Source organism: Myodes glareolus, chromosome 19 (genome assembly GCF_982192425.1).
Source record: "Myodes glareolus chromosome 19, mMyoGla1.1, whole genome shotgun sequence".
NCBI classification, from domain to species: domain Eukaryota; kingdom Metazoa; phylum Chordata; class Mammalia; order Rodentia; family Cricetidae; genus Myodes; species Myodes glareolus.
In genome coordinates, this window is record NC_142044.1 from 30,177,862 (window position 1) to 30,197,234 (window position 19,373).

The 19,373-nt window shown below is 38.5% G+C and overlaps 1 long non-coding RNA gene across 1 annotated transcript; it reads left to right on the plus strand.

Annotated features, from left to right (window-relative positions):
- Positions 1–657: 657 nt before the first annotated feature.
- On the plus strand, positions 658–18,755 carry LOC148118929 (uncharacterized). Its single transcript, XR_015735565.1, has 3 exons — positions 658–757; positions 1,703–1,767; positions 18,310–18,755. It is a non-coding gene; the product is annotated as an uncharacterized LOC148118929 (long non-coding RNA).
- Positions 18,756–19,373: the final 618 nt, after the last annotated feature.

The window sequence follows — 19,373 nt, forward strand, 5'->3', positions numbered from 1 at the left end:
TCGACAGTGAAGACTGACGAATAGTCGCTTGTGCCCTGGCAGCAGGAGGAAAAGTAGTCAATTCTTAAATATCCAGAACATTCTGATTTTAAGACAGTCTACCCCAAAGGAAAACCATTTTATCAGAGTCTAAATTGCTGAATTTTATAAGGGCTTAACTGAACTGGGAGAATGGAAACACTAAATTGACTAAGTGGAAACAAATTAATATAACAACATGAAGGACACATGAGGGTCCCGTCTGGAGCACTAATCCTCGGCCTATAGGATGCTTCTCTTCTCCCATACACCACCACCACATCTGCTGGGCTCCTGTTGACCAGGAGATGAGATCATCCATAAAGATAGAGGTTGAGATAACAAAAGTCACACATATCAACATTTTTAATTCAGCTGAAGTTCTGGACCCTGAGGTGAAAAGATGCAGCATGCAGGATCCAGTTTCCAAGCTGCTCACTATTAGATGCCAGAGACTATGGTACATAAATAACTATAATAACATCCAATATTGTGTTCTGTAGGGCTTACCTGATGTGGAAAACAAGTACCCTTCATGTGTCTACTGCTTTGTACAGCCTCCTTGTGGCATTGGTGTTAATCAATAAGAACACTGGTTCAGAGAAGGTCCAAGTTCACAGTTAGTCAGTTACTTCATGAGTTCTTCATGGTCACCACTCTCTAGAAGAGAGACAAGCTGATAGCTAAGAGCAGAAGAGAGGCAAGGAAACACAGATTCCAGATCCCATGGAGGAGATAGGTAAGCTGACCTCACAGGAAGAATAGATGCTTGTCAAATGCTTTTTGTTTAATCATTTTTTTCATTCTACTTTTTTCTCATGAATTATTTCTTAATCACAGTTTCCTCTCCCTCCCTCTTCCCAGTCCCTCATCCCACCTCCCCTCTTCCCTATATTCACTCTTCTTCCATATCCCTTCAGAGAAAGGGGAGGGGGCAGGTCTCCGAGGGATATCCTCCAAACGTGGCCTAACAAATTACAATAAGACTAGACACAAACCCTCATATTCGGCCTGGATAGGCAACCTAGTAGGAGGAAAAAGGTCCCGAGAGACAGGCAAAGGGTCAGAGACACCTCTCCCCTATTCCTACTGCTGACAGTTCCACAAGAATATCAAACTACACAACCATAAGGTATATGCAAAGGTCCTAGCTCAGACACATACAGGATCCTTGTTTGTCTTTTCAGTCTCTCTGAGACCCTATTAACCCTGCCTAGTTGACTCTATGGGCCATGTTCTCCTGGTGTCCTTGATCCTTCTGGCTTGAATAATCCTTCCTATCCCTCTTCTGCAGGGTTCCCTGACTCCACTTAGTGTTCTGCTGTGGGTCTCTCATTGGTTCCCATCAATTGCAGGATGATACTTCTCTGATGACAATTGGGCTAGGCACTGAGCCTTCAGGGATTATCTTAGAGTTTTTACTTACTCAAAAAATGTTAGTATTAAAATACTTAGTATTTTCCTCTGTGCTAAATAACAGCTTGACAGGAATGAGACAGAGTACAGAATACAAAAGTAGGGACAAAACTGAAGTTGACCCATTCTGTAAATGCCCATGTACTCAATTGGTATTTGCCAGTAGGAACTTCTGAAGTATCTCAGAGTAGGTCATCACATTTCTCAGTACAAAGTTCACAAGGAGCCTTGCCCAGGAATCCAATCCCTATTCTGTTTTCTATCTCAGAATCAGCTACCATATTGAACAGAGGCAAAGAAAGAGAATCATCACTCAAGAAGACATCTCAAATGGTAAGAGTTTAAGCCACACAAGTCCTCCCTTTGAGTTATACAGGGCACTGTTGTTATTGTTATGGAAGATTTAAGTCCACAAGTTAAACTTACTTCCATCTATAAGTGAAACTCCAATTAAACAAGGAAACTAAAATTATCCTTTTCTTAATTTCACAAGTTGCTTTACCTCAGAGATGCATCTGCAAGACAGAATAATAACCACACCCCATCCTGGAACCTGCTGTGGGAATGGAGGTACTGCTGAGTGAAAGGAATGTTGTCTTTTTTTGAAGCCTTGTTCAGTGAGTGATAGGATTCATGACAGCTCTACTTTTTGTGCAGGGTTACACTTGTACCAAGTGATCCACCAACAGGCAAGGTACCCCATACCTGAGATCTAATGCATATCTAAGAACACAGATTTCCAAGAGCAGAATTCCACACATCCTGAGCATGGTTCGATCTCCCACATGGAGACTGAGGGAAAGATGGTACTATTTTTCCTGGTAGCTTGTCTCCCTGAACCCTGCCTAAGTCTTGTATTCTGTTGTTTCAGTTACCAGCGACCACAGTGCAAACATATTAAATTACAAGTTCCATAAATACTCAGTTCATCACTATTAAATCATGAACTGTTCTGGGTATCATGATGAAATCCCAGTCACTCCCACTGCAGTATTCTTAAAGAACCACCCATCCATTCTGCGTCTCTACAGGGCTACCTTTCCATTTATCATTTCATGACTATCTTGGTCTTAAAATCAATTGCTGTGGATGGCAGTTCTGAGTTCTCAGAAAATTTATTTTATTTAACAAGAGTAGAAGCTCTAAAGTTTTTATTTTAAGGAAAAGCTAAAGATCTTGACTCAACACGGGAAAAAAAATTGTGCTGAGCTTGCTGAGATCTGTGTTAAGAATGAATCATCTATCGGAAATCCTGAAGAGAAAGGAAACTCATGCATATTTTTCTGTCTCACCTCAACCTGTAAAATTTACAATCACAAAATCGTGATAAGTTTTTGGATAAGATGCGAAAGGCATTACACTTTAGGGTGTAATGATATCTCTATTTTCCTATTGCCATGGGTGTCTTAAATGACTAACCTAGGGATGAGGAGTGACTGCCGTGACCGGACAGGATTAAATGTCCAGAAACGGCTGAATGAGGACTCCAGAACCGAGGGTCTGCACCTTAACCTCATTCTTTCTCCAGCAGTGGCCTGACCTGCTGACCTGTGTGGAGCTGAATCAATCACGTGTAGATTCTGTCTCCAAACAGCACAAGGAACTAAGTGGGCTTTGGAAGCCTCTTACTATTGTTTTTCCACTGGAAAGTAAGCAGTTTTAAAACCCAAATGTTTCCGAAATGAAGGTTTTGTGTGCTATGGACATTCTGAAGTATCTATACAGCCGTGTGTGGTCCCCCAGGACGGAAGAACCTCTGCATCACATAAGCGGTGGTGGACAGGGAGATCCACTGACTTGCAACATCAGTTTACACCTGCTGTAGATGGCGCTGAGTTTCCAGGAGCATGTGGCCCTCAGAAGCCTGGATATTTGAATCATTTTCAAGAGATGTCCCATTTCCATGGAATCTAAACTTCTGCAGGAGAAAATAAGACAGGGTTGTACCATGAGTCACTTTTTGTCTTTAAAGTACAGTCTGCTTTTTTTTTTCTTGTCTCCTGCTTGTGATATGTCTGCACTAGAGTGTTTCTCTTCACACCAAAGTAACGGATTCATGAAATACCCTTTAGGAGAGAAAGCATACTGCATTCTATCAGTGTGAGGTGCCTGGCAATGGCTATCAGTGAATTATTCTATAAGCAGCTATATGGATAGCTACTCTACTATTCTATATGTAACTATATGGATAATCTACTCTGCAAATCTCAGAGCGAACTTACTCTTCTGAATAACAGATGTAGATCTAAAACCATAAGATTTAATTTGTTCTTTTGGAGGCCGACCCAAATAGACCCCCTTTTTTTTCTTTCCACGTCTGTTTCAAAATATGTCCCATATTGTGCTTCATGGAGGAAAGGAAAGAACTAAAATGAAGGAAAACATAAAGCAGAGATGTCAGAGACAGTCAAGCAAGGGAATGAGCATGCCACTCCTGGGGCGTCCATTTACCAGACTCCTATTTTGTGTCAAGCACCTCTGTGACCTGCCCACTACAAGCTGTGAACAAGGGCAAGCAACTTTCTGACCTCCTCCTGCCTGGATTCCACCAAATACTTATAAACAAAAATTCTGATTTTAACATTGGCATGATAAATATTTCCTTTAAACCACAGAAACAAGCGTGGTAAAGTCCTTACAGGGCTGCACTTGTTGCGGGTAAAGCAACCATGCTAGAGCAGACAATGGTATCATGGCAAAGGTAGGAGGAAATTACTATGAGAAACCATAGTTTCCCCTTTGATCCTCCAATTTGGATCCCTTTTCTATTTTATCCATTTCCCCTTGGAACCTCTGGTAAACAGTTCATCACTGGAGCCCCTTTGCAGTGCATCTTTTTCTCTTTTACTCCGAGTCCAGACTCACTTCATTGGTTCCTTATCTTTTCTAAAGATCATTGTTATCTAGAATCTTGTCTGGAGAATTTATAGATCCTCTGTTTGTCGGTTGTTACTTTTTGTTGAGTTCTTCTTATTTAGTATTTTAATCATGTGAAATAAATGGGATTTTAAATGGTGGGGAATCATAATGGGGCGTTCTGATGAGGTGAATTTAAATGTTCATAGATTATCATCCCAACTCTAATTCTTACATTAAGCTATGTTATGATCCTTAAACAAGGAAAAGACCCCATACTGTATTTGCATTTATACCAATGGTTATAGGTACTTAAAGAACGGAAAGGCGGAGTAATTGTATCACTTCTGTCACTCAGAAAAATGAATATGCTCTGGGATATGAAGAGAAGATTAATCATACACTTATTTATAGGTATTGATGAGTAATTTTTTTGCCAGTTAAAATTGGCATTTTATTCCCTCCACAATGATGGGCACTGAACAACCTCAACACAAGTAAAAATTCAAAAAGAAAAAATATAGTAAAACCTCAAACAACATACATACCCTTTAATAGGAATATATATAATTCTTAAAAATTCTTATAAAGCTTTTAATATATATTATGCTTCCAAAATACATTTGATTCTTGTTAAAGTTCTTTGAGATACAGTTATTTTGGAATTTTTTTTATAAACAAAAACAAAGCAGCAACCCAGAGAGACTGGATATGTGCAGTGTAGTAACATTAATGTAAGAGATGGAAGTGAGTTCAGCTGGCCTTCCTCCCGGTGATCTGTTCTACTGTATAAGAAGATTCAGGATGCTTATCAATTATATAAGTCGCTATATGGAAGCAGCTACAGAATTAGTTTCCTTAAAAGAATTTTCTCCTTCCAAATTTTTCATTTCCCTAGAAAACAGTGTTCAGTGAACGTTCTCTCTGACTTTGGCCAACCCTGATTTTCCTCTCGGCTACTTCCCTTCAGCATCTTCTGTACTTTAATATCGATCATTTCATTTGATCCTTACAAGCCCTCTGGGAGTGAGTGTGACAAGCTGTTTGAGTGTCATTTAGTAAGGGGGAAAGTGAAAGCAGAGACAGGCTAATGCTGTTTCCAAAGGTATGTATTTCTGAACTGTAGAACAAAGAGGGTGTTGTCCCTCATTCCATAAGCAGGTCTATGATTGGGACAAGGCCTTGACATTTCTAGGGTGGTCAAGAATCTCTGTGGACATTATCATCTTATCCAGAAATATTGCTGTGATCTGATTCTAGACAGAATCTTTATAAAATAAAGACCGTAAACTTGATATCATAAAACAGAAACAATGAACACACATCCTTTGTTGTACAAGGTGGTCTAAAACAGTGAAGAGGAAGCATGTTCATTATATAAGAGAAGCTAAATATCAAATGACTGAATTGGCTCTCACGGCAAAAGGAGAAAATGAAGATGATTTCGATAGGAATAGTTAGGCTACTATCTTAGTCACTGTTCTATTGTTGGGAAGGGACACCATGAACATGGCAAGTCATAAAAGAAAGCATTTAATTGGGGGCTTGCTTACAATCTCGGAAGTTTAGTTCATTATCATCATAGCAGGGTGCATGGCAGTGGGGAACATAGCGGCAGACAGGCATGGTGCTAGATAAAGTAGCTGAGAGCAACAGCCTGATCTGTAGACAAAGAGAGAGAACTAGACACAGCATGGGGTTTTGAAACATCAAAAGCCATACCTAAACCTTCAATTCTGCCGAAGAGTTCCACTCTTTGATTTGATGACTAATCATTCAAATGTACAAATCTATGGGGGCCATTCTTATTCAAACCACCACAGTTATTAATCCCAAGTGATCATCTCTAAATACACATACATATAAACAACAATAACTGGAGGATTCTGATGTTGTGTATATGTATATGTGCTTATAAATGTATATATATATGTGTGTGTGTGTTTGTACAATTATGTATATATGTAATAATAATAATTTTAAAAGAGATCATGAATTTGAGAGGGATTTGGGGTTATAGAAGAAGATAGAGGAGTAAACCTAGGGAGGTAGAAATGGTGTGAATACAGAACTTTGTATGAAACTCTCAGAAATTTAAAAATTTAAAAATAAACAAAGAAATGGAACAATAATATGGATGAACACACATTAATGGGTATATATAATCTCCCTAGAAGCTGAGAATGCATTAATAATCAAACTGAATAAAGCCGAGCATATTTATAAACCCCTAACTGTGGCAACCAAACCTAGAGTCTTATTCGTACTAGTCAGACATTGTGCAATGGTAAATGTCCCTGGCCTTCATCTTTTTCCTTTTGTTTATCACTAAGTTGTCCAAGCTAGTTTAAACTCACTCTGTAGCCCAAAAAGACCTTCAGCTTGTGATCTTCCTGCCTCAGGTTCCCTAGTATCAAAGATCATCAGTCTGCCCATCCAACAGTGCTGGTTCAAAATGGGAAAGCGTGATGAGAGCATAAGCCTTCCGAAGAAGCAATTTGGCAGCAGCTATTAACGTTAAATGCTCCGTATTTGGCTGACCCAGCAACTCTACTCAGCTCATAAATTCTTTCATTTAATCAAAATTTATTTTAAAGTGCTATGTGCCAGGATTATAGTGGATATTTGAAGCATGGATGTGATTAAAATAAAGTCACTGCTTCTATTTTGACTTCTACTTTTAAGCATGGGGACATATAATAAACATAAAATCGCATGCAGTAATGTTAGTGATAAATACCCAGGTGAAATCAAATCAGTAAAGAAGACAGAGGTGTGTTCCTGTAGATGGCTGGTCAGGAAAGACCTCCTTGACAGAGATTTGGGATCATGTGGTTTGGGAGAATTTCCAAGATCAAGAAATAGTGACTGAAAAGGTTCTTAGAGAGCAACACACTTGGTATATCTGAGGCACATCAAGGTCAATGGAGCTCCGGTAGAGTGAAATTTCCTTTAGATAAAAGTATAAAAATATGTATAAAATGTTTTATTTGGCAGTTCTCTTTATTTCGTTTTTGCATCACCATAATGAATGTGGTGAATTAAATTACTCTATAAAGAAAAGACCCTTATGTAGCCCAGAGTTCAAGAGTCTAAAAGTCTCCAAGAACCAGCTTTTTGATTCATTGATTCTTTGGATTGTTTTCTCTATTTCTATTTTGTTGATTTCAGCCCTCAGTTTGATTATTTCCAGTCTTCTACTCCTCCTGGGTGAATCAGCTTCTTTTTTTTCTAGAGCTTTCAAGTGTGCTGTTAGGTCTCCAATGTGTGCTTTCTCCGTTTTCTTTATTTGGGCACCTATTGCTATGAACTTTCCTCTTAGTACTGCTTTCATAGTGTCCCATAGGTTTGAGTATGTTGTGTCTTTGTTTTCATTAAATTCAAGGAAGTCTTTAATTTCTTTCTTAATTTCGTCCTTGACCCAGGGGTGATTTAGTAGTTGACTGTTCAACTTCCATGAGTTTGTTGACTTCCTGGGGTTAGCATTGTTGTTGAATTCTAATTTTAATCCATGGTGATCTGACAAGACACAGGTGGTTACTAATATTTTTTTGTATCTGTGGAAGTTTGCTTTGTTACCGAGTATGTGGTCAATCTTCGAGAAGGTTCCATGAACTGCAGAGAAGAAGGTATATTCTTTCCTATTTGGGTGGAGTGTTCTATAGATGTCTGTTAAGTCCATTTGATTCAATACCTCCAATAAATCTCTTAATTCTCTGTTTGGTTTCTGTCTGATTGACCTATCCATTGGTGAGAGAGGAGTGTTGAAGTCTCCTACTATTAGCGTGTGTGGTTTGATGACTGCCTTGAGTTCTAGAAGAGTTTCTTTTACATAAGTGGGTGCCTTTATATTAGGGGCATAGATATTCAGGATTGAGACTTCTTCCTGATGAGTTGTTACCTCTATCCAAACTAATCAAACGGCAGAGAGAGAACGTGCAAATTAATAGGATCAGAAATGAAAAGGGGGACATAACCACAGACACAGAGGAAATTCAGAGAATCATTAGATCTTACTACGAAAGTTTATATGCCACAAAGTTGGAAAATGTAAAAGAAATAGACATTTTTTTAGATAAGTACCATATACCAAAGTTGAACCAAGAACAGGTGAACAATCTAAATAGACCTGTTAGTCGCGAAGAATTAGAAGCAGTTATCAAAAATCTCCCTACCAAAAAAAGCCCAGGACCAGATGGTTTCAATGCAGAATTCTACCAGAACTTCCAGGAAGAGCTAATACCTATACTCCTTAATGTATTCCACAATATAGAAACAGAAGAGTCATTGCCTAACTCCTTTTATGAAGCTACAGTTACCCTAATACCAAAACCACACAAAGACACAACCAAGAAAGAGAATTACAGGCCAATCTCACTCATGAACATTGACGCGAAAATTCTCAATAAAATACTGGCAAACCGTATCCAAGAGCACATTAGAAAAATTATCCATTATGATCAAGTCGGCTTCATTCCAGAGATGCAGGGCTGGTTCAACATTCGCAAATCTATCAATGTAATCCATCATATAAATAAACTGAAAGAAAAAAACCATATGATCATCTCACTAGATGCTGAAAAAGCATTTGACAAAATTCAACACCCATTTATGATAAAGGTGTTGGAGAGACTGGGGATACAAGGATCATACCTAAATATAATAAAAACAATATACAGCAAGCCGACAGCTAACATCAAACTGAATGGAGAGAAACTCAAAGCCTTTCCACTAAAATCAGGAACGCGACAAGGCTGTCCACTCTCTCCATACCTCTTCAATATAGTGCTTGAAGTTCTAGCAATAGCAATAAGACAACATAAGGAGATCAAGGGGATTCGTATTGGAAAGGATGAAGTCAAACTTTCGTTATTTGCTGACGATATGATAGTTTACATAAGTGACCCCAAAAACTCTACCAAAGAACTCCTACAGCTGATAAACACCTTTAGTAACGTGGCAGGATACAAGATCAACTCCAAAAAATCAGTGGCCTTCCTATACACAAAGGATAAAGAAGCAGAGAGGGAAATCAGAGAAACATCACCTTTCATGATAGCCACAAATAGCATAAAATATCTTGGGGTTACTCTAACCAAGGAAGTGAAAGACCTATTTGACAAAAACTTTAAGTCCTTGCAGAAAGAAATTGAGGAGGATACCAGAAAATGGAAAGACCTTCCCTGCTCTTGGATTGGGAGAATCAACATAGTAAAAATGGCAATTCTACCAAAAGCAATCTATAGATTCAATGCAATCCCCATCAAAATCCCATCAAACTTCTTCACAGACCTTGAGAGAACAATAATCAAGTTTATATGGCAAAACAAAAAACCCAGGATAGCCAAAACAATCTTATACAATAAAGGAACTTCAGGAGGCATTACCATCCCTGACTTCAAACTCTATTATAGAGCTACAGTATTGAAAACAGCTTGGTATTGGCATAAGAACAGAGAAATTGACCTTTGGAATCGAATAGAAGACCCGGATATTAACCCACAAATCTATGAGCACCTAATTTTTGACAAGGGAGCTAAAGGTATACAATGGAAGAAGGAAAGCATCTTTAACAAATGGTGCTGGCATAACTGGATGTCAACCTGTAAAAAAATGAAAGTAGATCCATATCTATCACCATGCACAAAAATCAAGTCCAAATGGATTAAAGACATCAACATTAATCCGTCCACTTTGAACCTGATAGAAGAGAAAGTGGGAAGTAGTCTACAAGATATAGGCACAGGAGCCCTCTTCCTAAGTAGGACCCCAGCAGCACAGACAATAAGAGAAACAATGAATAAATGGGATCTACTGAAACTGAGAAGCTTCTGTAAAGCAAAGGACACTGTCAGTAGGACAAAAAGGCTGCCTTCTGACTGGGAGAAGATCTTCACCAACCCCTCATCAGACAAAGGACTGATCTCCAAAATTTACAAAGAACTCAAGAAACTAGGCACTAAATCTCTAATTAACCCAATTAAAAAATGGGGTACTGAACTTAACAGAGAATTCACAACAGATGAACTTCGAATGGCCAGAAGACACTTAAGGTCATGCTCAACCTCCTTAGCGATCAGGGAAATGCAAATCAAAACCACTTTGAGATACCATCTTACACCTGTCAGAATAGCTAAAGTCAAAAACACCAACGATAGCCTATGCTGGAGAGGATGTGGGGTGAGGGGAACACTCATCCATTGTTGGTGGGAATGCAAACTCGTGCAGCCACTGTGGAAATCAGTGTGGCGGTTTCTCAGGAAACTGGGAGTCAACCTCCCTCAGGACCCAGCAATTCCACTCTTGGGAATATACCCTAAAGATTCCCTAACATACTACAAAAGCATTTGTTCTACTATGTTCATAGCAGCACTATTTGTAATAGCCAGAATCTGGAAACAGCCTAGGTGCCCCTCAATAGAAGAATGGGTAAAAAAGGTGTGGAACATATACACATTAGAGTTTTACTCAGCGGTAAAAAACAATGACATCTTGAATTTTGCATGCAAATGGATGGAAATAGAAAACGCTTTACTGAGTGAGGTGAGCCAGACCCAAAAAGAGGAACACGGTATGTATTCACTCATTAGTGGATTCTAACCATAATTAAAGGTCTTTGAGCCTATTATTCGTGATCCTAGAGAAGCTAAATAAGAAGATGAACCTGATGAAGATTATTTACCTATCCACCAGGAGGTAGGAAATAGACAAGAGTCCCAGGTAACCTCGGATGCATGGGGGGGTGGGAGGGTTGATGGAAGGAGAGAGGGTTAGAGAGAAGGGAGTAGGGGAGGAATGGGGAAAGCTCGTTGGCCTGGGATGGGGGGGAGGGAGGGAGGATGAATATGGGATCAGGGAAGAATATTTTTCAACTAAGGGAGTCATTTTAGGGTTTACAGGAGACTTGATTATATATGGGATCCCAGGTTCAAGGAGAGATCCCCCAGATTGTTCTCTCGACAGAGGAGAGGGTGTCTGAATCGGCCGTGGCCCATAACCATACTGATGTATATTTTGCTTGTCACCATAGATCCTTCATCTGGCGAAGGACGGCGATAAAGTCGGAAACCCACATTGGAGCACCGGACTGAGCCCCCCGAGGTCCAAATGAGGAACAGAAGGAGGAAGAACATGAAAAACGAAATCAGTACTGCGAGGGATGCTATCACCCACTGATACAAGGGAACGGATCTAATGAGAGTTTACCAAGGCCAGTTGGACTGGGACTGAATGAGGAAGTGATATAACCAGATTCTCGGAATTTGACCGGATTCTCTGAATGTGGCTGGCCCGGAGTCTTTCTGAAAAGCCATTGACTATGACACTGGGACCTGTTTCCTCTACATATTCTGGATTTTGGGGATCAAGTCAGTTTGGACACTCACCTCCTGGACCTGAAGGGGGGGGGGAGGAACTTGAACTTCCCACAGGGCAGGAAACCCTGACTGCCCTAAGGGATGAAGAGGGAGGAGGAGAGGGAGTGGGGGGAGTGGGAGGGTGTTGGGAAGAGGGGCGGAAATGGAAACTTTTATAATTTAATAAAACTTACTTAAAAAAAATTTAAACATAACAAAAAAAAAGAGTCTAAAAGTCTAAGACTGGTTAGCCATGATTAGTGAGATCATCATGCTGTGTTGCAGTTCGGCAGATTAGCATCACATGGCGGGAGTATGTACAAGAGCAGTCATGTTACACCATATTTTTAGGGGGTCAGGTGGGAAAATCTAAACTCACAGCAGCTACAACACTTGAATTGCATCACCCTCTTGTGTGCTCTGGAGGATTCCAACTTCTTAACTCTGATGTTCACGTTTAGGTTCTTGGGAATAAGCTCAGTTTTCAGAATCATTTCATAATGGCATGAACTCTTTCTCAGTATTGTATTTAACCTCCCTTGAATTTTATGATAATTGAATAAGCTCATGGATGTGAAGTATTTTGCAACATAAAACATAGTGCAAGTTGAAGATTTCACTGTAAATATTTAATCTACCATACAGTTGCCTAACTATGTAGAAAGAACACTAGAATTTGGTGGCTCAGGTGGAATTTATATTTCACATTAGTCATTTCTGAAACTCATCTGTTCATTCATCCCTTCTTTTCTCAGAGTTCATTCCAGTAATAATTCAACTAACATATTGTTCAAGCCACACATCAAACATCATTTCTATCCCAGCCAACACAATTCCTGTCTATTTGTATCTCCAGTTGTTGATATGGCTAAATATTTTGAGTTCAATAATTATGTGACTCAAATATTATTTCATTCTGACTTCATCTCCAATTTGTTTATTGCTACTGTAATAAAATCCTACCTGGAATTAGAAGCAATTTCACAGGTAAAGAGCAGATTCCTTGAGACGACTTCTCTACCATCACAGAGCTGCTAGTAAGTTCCCTTGACTAGTCATGGCTCCTACCAATTGATTGTAAAAATTGAACAGGATTTTTCTCATCCTTCATGTCCAATAATTCAATAAAAATGACAATCCATATGATTATAGTTTTATAGCACATGAAGCTATAAATTAGCATCAATCACAAGAAGAGTCACATATAAGAGCAAAGAAACTTGCAAATCAAATACTTCTTCCATAGAATCTGTGTGTCTCAACCAATATACAGCAATATATGTAGAAGTACCTTATCCAAGAATGCTTTTGCCCTTTAGTTCATGTCCTTGAAGCTCATGAGCTTCAGTGTCCAAAGATTTTTATTAAGGATCTATTATGTAAGCATGATTGATTGAGCCATTAGCCAAAGGTTGAACTTAATCTCCAGCCCCTTCCATGTTGGGCTGAATGTCAGGGTACACTGAGCTATATTAATCACGTATTTTAATACTATAATTCTCTACTCACAAATTTTGTTGCCATAAAGTGAACTGTTTTTTTCCTTAGGAATGCTATTTTAATCTCTTGCCTAAAACTATGATTTTTCTATATTAAAAACCACAAAGAAATTCATGTTCACCAAGCACTTAGTACATTTTTGTGGTTGACCTAGCTAAGGTTTACTATTTCTCATTACTTTTCTGGGTTCCTAGCATCTCCTGTGAAATTAATTTATTGGATTAGTTAACTGTTACGATTATATCCAGCTTTAACATTGGCAGTACAAAATATCTACCATTTGTGTATTGCTTTTTAAGTGCTGGAAATCATTCTAAGAACTTGACATTTTTTCTCTCTGTATAAATCAATTATCCATCCTTTATAGTCAACTAACACAGGAAAGTTTCTAAGTGATGAAGATCAATTTGAAGCCAAGAAACCTGGCTCCAAAACTTGCTCGTAACTGACACATTATGTTTATCTTCCAACACTTATACTGTACATTGAAACTATTAGAGTCTTTATCCTTCAATCCTCCAGGGTTTAGCATGTACTCATACTTAGGGGGAAACTGTTAATGAGGTGAGATACCTTAGAGAACAATTTAGTAACCTAGGACTGTATTTGTTTTTGGTTATGCATACCCATCCCCTTATAAAAATGCACTCAACATACTTGCTCCTTCATCTGCTTGTACAATGCACACACAACCCTCTCCAAACAATGCACCTAACAGACTCAGAGCTCCCCAACCACCCACCGGCTACACATATGCCCCTTTCTAAACAGAGGCATAGATTTCCTTACCAGTAGTAACAATCCAATTTAGACAATTTTTATTTGAGTGTATTCTGAAAGTATCCAGGTATGAAGAACAGAAAGCTTGCTACAGCCTAAATGCTTGTGTTTGGATGCATGCACTAGAAGGCAAAATTATATAATTTGCATAGAAAATATCCCATTTACCATTTTATATACATGCATATTTGGGTGTGTGCATGATTAAATTCAGATGCATTATGAGAAGGATCATAAGCGGTAAGAAAAAAAAGAATACATGACTTGAATATATGACCTAGCATGTCAGTCAAACAATAGAATCATCCAACTTTGACCCTTAGTAACCAAATTACTCCTTCATAAAGGAAGCACTTAACAATTTCTGGGTTTTGTTTGTTTGTTTATGAGTGCTTCCAATGGTGTAGCTGGTGTCAATCTTGACAGTGCAGATTTTTTTTGATATTACCTTGTTCCAGATAATGTCTCACTTCTTTTACAGATCTGTATGAATCTATGTTTTCAGTTCTCTTAGACTAAGAACCTGCAACCCGAGAGCCAGGAATTAATAAAATGTAACATTAATAAAATTTTGATTTGTTCAATTAAGAATAAATATTCATGCCTATGCTTCACGTTTACATCTCTTTATGGATAATCATAAGCTCTTGGATCCAATTTCACATATATCCATTTAAGAAATAAACGATTAATTATCCATTCAGAGACTATATATACAATATCTAATAGTCAGCAAGCAATAAGCATTTTCTATGTTATTCCATTTTCTGGAGAGATAGAAACACTATATTTGTCTGGTTGGTATCCCTCTTGGGCAACTTATCCACAAATAATTTTCTCCTACCGATCTCTCCCAAATAGCAAAGCTATGTGTCCTGCATGGAAAACCAAGAGGCAATAAATTCATCAGAAACTCCAGGGACTAAGAATAGTAATATTTGTCTAGAAGATTGAATTTAGAATTCGAATCCTATCTAATTTCCTACAGGAAACCATAAGATGACCTGTCCTTTGAATCAGAGGTCTGTTTTGTTTCTATATGATATCTCACCCACCATAGTGTGAGAATATTATGGCATTTCTCTTTCTGAGGAAGAGTACCCAAGAGGATGGTTGGAGAGAAGCTTTAGAAGATATGAGAAACTTCATTGGCAGTCATTATGATAACTGTTCTTTATCAAGCACATTCTACATGTCCCATGTTGTCTTAGAGGTTCAAATTCATTATCACAACCCCTCAGCTCATTGAATGGGCATCAGCCCCATTAAATGGTTTAAATTGGTCTCAAAAAATTTAACCAGTCCAGAGCTAATGACTTCAGTAACTCATGTAAACTTGGAATTCTTCATTCCATGCCTGTTTGACTTTAGAATGCCAGCTTCTAACTTACAAGGGTAAAGCTAGAAAGAAAGGTATATCACAACCTAGTATTATCTATTTGAGAGTCAGTAGTACAAGCATGTCGGAGTGAGAGGCAATTTCTTGTTTTTTTTTCTTTTATCAGCACTTCAGAAATTTTTTCTAGTTGAAGAATAAGGGCTTTCAAACAGACAGACAATCATGGAGATGAGGCAAGATACTTCATACTTTAGACCTCAGTTTTCCCATCATAAAGTAGAATATGTTACTTAGGGTGCCTTTATATTAATGATGGAACCTATGTACAGAGACTAAGGGATTTAAAAGAAGTAATAGAATGGGGTTAAGCATGGATAATGCATAACTAGACAGCCTCATGAGAGCTTCTTGTAAAATCCCTGTGATATGGCACTGGACAATTGCTTCAAATCTTTATACCCCAGTCTCCAATCCCACAAACTGGAGAAGATTATAGAATTATTTCACAGGATCCCCAGGGGTAGAAAGTAGTGCTAAGCAGAAGACAATCACAAAAAAAGTAGCTGTCTTTGGTACTACTGATACCTTAAAAGCCTGGGAACAAATCAGGCATGATGCTCTCTATTGCGGTTCTCTGAGTTTAAGGACAACTGGTCAACAGAGTGAGTTCTGGGCCAGCTAGACCTATATAGTTAGACAATGTCTCACATAAAGAGAGGCTGGAGGGATGGCTCAGCAGTTAAGAGCACTGACTGTTCTTCCAGAGGTCCTGAGTTCAATTCCCAGCAACCATATGGTAACTTACAACCAACTGTAATGAGATATAATAGCTTTTTCTGGCCTGCAGGCATACATGCAGGCAGAACACTGTATGCATAACAAATAAAACTTAAAAAATGAAATCCGCACTTATAAAGAGTAGGTGCCTTACTTTTCCATCTATGGGATTTACAGAAGACCACAGCAGGGCCTGATCTACTGGCCATTCTTCAAGATGCTCTTTGGATAAGGGGAAGCCTTCCCAAACTCACCAACTGATCTTGTCTTCCAGAGTTGGTGCCAAACCTCTGTCATTCTTTAGACCTTTGTTTCTTGTTAAAACTAAACAATTAACTCTTCTTTGATCCATTTAGATGTGAGCTCTCCTTCCTTAACTCTTAGTCAGCAGATGGTCACTAACTAATATGTTCTCTTCACCCTAGTCTAAGTGGTTTTGTGAGGCAACAAATCTCTAATTTAATCCTAAGAGAATCGGATCTCAGCAACTTTTATTTTTACTCTTAAAGAGCTTTACAAAGAAAGCTATTGCAGGTTTAGCGATATCGATTTTATTTAAAACCGAATATGTATGAAAGCAGCCAGAGTGCTCCTGGCATAAATTATTTTGATATACTGAGTGCAAAGGCAAGAGCAATTTCTTTCTCTCTTTTAGCTTTCAGTGTTCAGCAGAGGGGTGTTGATTTATTGCTTTATTCATTTCAACCAGACATAGGATGCTCTTAACTCTAGAGAAGAAGGGATGGGTGGCTTATGTTGGATGGACTAGTAGACGATAGGAAACATAGGCAGGAAGAAAGGAAGGAAGGAAGGAAGGAAGGGAAGGAGGGAGGGAGGGAGGGAGGGAGGGAGGGAGGGAGGGAAGAAGGAAAGAAGAAAGGAAGGCCAAATATTCCCTTTTCTAGCATCTCCCTTGTCTTCCAATCTAGTTTGGCACATTGTAGAAGAAAATAAATAATAAGAAAATAATGGAAAAAAATCTCAAATAGAAATCAATAGATGGTTTTCTAGGTAGTTAACTCAATTTTATATAGCAAACTATAATTACATAGAGCATCAAGTTCTCCTCAGTGAGAAGCAGGTAAAAAGTAGATAATATTATGATCTAATTTGTATTTCTCTTTTCCAGGTTCTATGCATCCCTTTTAAATTCATGAAACAGACACAGAAATGTTAATTTTCAAACACCAGAAATCCTCATTACCTTAGCCACTGATTTGAGAAAGTTACAGGGGACCTGAGCATTCACCCCAAAGCTCTGCCTCTAGCACCATGAATCTGAAGCAGCTTGTCCCTTCCAACAACGTTCTGTGAATTCGTGAGTATCCTTCTTGTTTCCTATAAAATAAACTTTTGGAATTCTGGATCAAAAGGAAATACGATTTCATATTGCTTCGCTTCTCAGAGTTCTAACATTGATTCTTCTATGTGTAAATTTTTAATTGTCTATAATGATTTCTAGTTGCAATCTTTTTGGGGGGAGTTTTGTTTGAGTTCTGTTGAGCATCACTCAGTCACTGTGCTTAGTGGAATACACTTGGAAACAGATCCAGCTCCTCCCTAAAAGTTGGCCAGGTCTTGTCCACCTCAGTACAGCCCTTTTTGTCCCTTTCCCAGTTAGACTTAAAACCACAGAAAATCCCCTCTCATCTTTACATACGCTCTGATTTTTCCCTGCTTGTTCTCCCACCTGCAGGTTTTTCTTCTTCAAAGGCCGCATCTCCTTATCGTACTCCTGGTAAATTCTGACATCTTTCAGAACCCATTTCTAAGCTCCTTCTTCAGCGACTTCTTCCTCAGGCAGAGTTCTGATGGCTTCCTGAGATGCCGATGGCTCCTGGGGAGCCAGCTGGACACAAGCACAAGGTCTGGCTGTCTAGAGAGGCAGATGGCATGCCGCTTCAGTGCTGGAACTTTGCTAGGATTTTATCATTTTGTTGTTCGCAAACTAAATGACATCAGCTGTTTTGATCCCCATCAGTAAAGATATTTTCTGGATTTAAAAAAATATTTTGAAATATACAGAAGAAAAAGGCATTTGAGAGATCAATAACAAATAAGTTATCTACAAAAGAAGTTAGTATGTTTCTTTGCTACAGATCTTTTTTTTTCTGGTTGAATTCTTGAGGTTTAGGGTGGCACACAGTTGATTTTCCCAATGGAAGAGGGCCTGGATACAGTTGCTTCCAAATCAACCCTTGCCAGAGGCCAGTCATTCTCAGAAATGGAAATTAAACCTGACTAATGTTTAAATTTTTTGTCTATCAGGTATACCTTCCAAAGGTGAGTCACTCTGGCCTGTCCAGCATCTCCCGCTCGATGACACCAACTTGAAGTCAACTGACAAAGCAGTGTGAGGATACTGAGCTCAGAAATGAGATAGTTAGGATACAGAGGAACACCCAAGAGGAGAATGGAGGGAAGCTTATGAGAATGAACAGAAAAGGAGAGAAGGAAGAACCTGACTCTCCTAGAGACTGTGTGGACTTCCATTTTCATTTCTACAGGAAACAATTGATCTATTTAATAAGTTCTTTCCTCTCTAATTCAGCATACTATCAAACTATTGAATCTCTGTTCATTGATTGGATGAAAACTGCTATAAATGTATCTTCGATTACCATTTATAGGCAAAACTAAAGACATATTTTGAATGACGTATTTCTGTTTTTATTTTTAAAACATCAGTAAGTTCATGTTCTTGGCCTGTGTTTTTCTTTTTTTGAAACGATTTTTTTTATTTTATGTGCATTGGTATTTTGCCTACATGGATGTCTATGTGTGAGTGTCAGATCTTGGAATTATAGACAGTTGTGAGCTGTTATGTGGTTCCTGGAAATTGAACCCAGTTCTTCAAGAAGAGCAGTCAGTGCTCTTAACCACTGGGCCATCTGTCCAACCCCTGTACTTTTCATTAAATATCTATCCTTGTCAAGCTTGCTCTTTCTATACTAAAAAAAGATTGATGTCTTGTTTTCTTTTCTTTTTTTTCTTTAGAAATGTATGTTCTCTTGTGTTTAACTACTCTATTCACATGAACCAAGAAATGGAAATAACATAAATTTCCATCAGAGAGATTGAAAAAAGAAAATCACACACAAACACATATGCATACACATATACACCGATGTTATTCAGTCATTAAAAAGAGCATCCTCCCATCAATACAACTGCACTTGCAGGGTACTCTACTAAAAAGATATGCTAGGCATAAAAAGGAAATGATGATGTGATTTCACCCACATGTATAATTTTAAAAGAGTCAAGAATATAAAACAGAGTAGAAGAATAATTTCTGAGAGTGAGAAGAAGCAGGAGACAAGAAGCCATAA